We start from the raw sequence: 265 nt of genomic DNA, 5'->3' as shown, positions 1-265 counted from the left end.
TGCAGAGCCAGAACGAAGGCAGTGCCAGGCGCAAAGGGTCCGCTGGCTCTCGACTCCTCTAATAATTATGATTCACAGACGTACCTTAAGAACCTAAGGCTGGCTCTGTTGAGGAGGAGAAAGGAAAACACGCCTTGTTTCTTTATATTTCCTTTTTTCGAAGATCTTTTTCAAGATTGGGAAGGTAAATAGGGATGGAGAAAGTGAGAAGGTGATGGAATGAGCGAGTTGAGGTATAGAGAGGAAGTGAAAATAGCAGTAATTT

Source organism: Penaeus monodon, chromosome 27 (genome assembly GCF_015228065.2).
Source record: "Penaeus monodon isolate SGIC_2016 chromosome 27, NSTDA_Pmon_1, whole genome shotgun sequence".
In the NCBI taxonomy this organism is placed as follows: Eukaryota; Metazoa; Arthropoda; class Malacostraca; order Decapoda; family Penaeidae; genus Penaeus; species Penaeus monodon.
The sequence above is the reverse complement of the archived record's forward strand: the minus strand, read 5'-3'. Positions refer to the sequence as shown.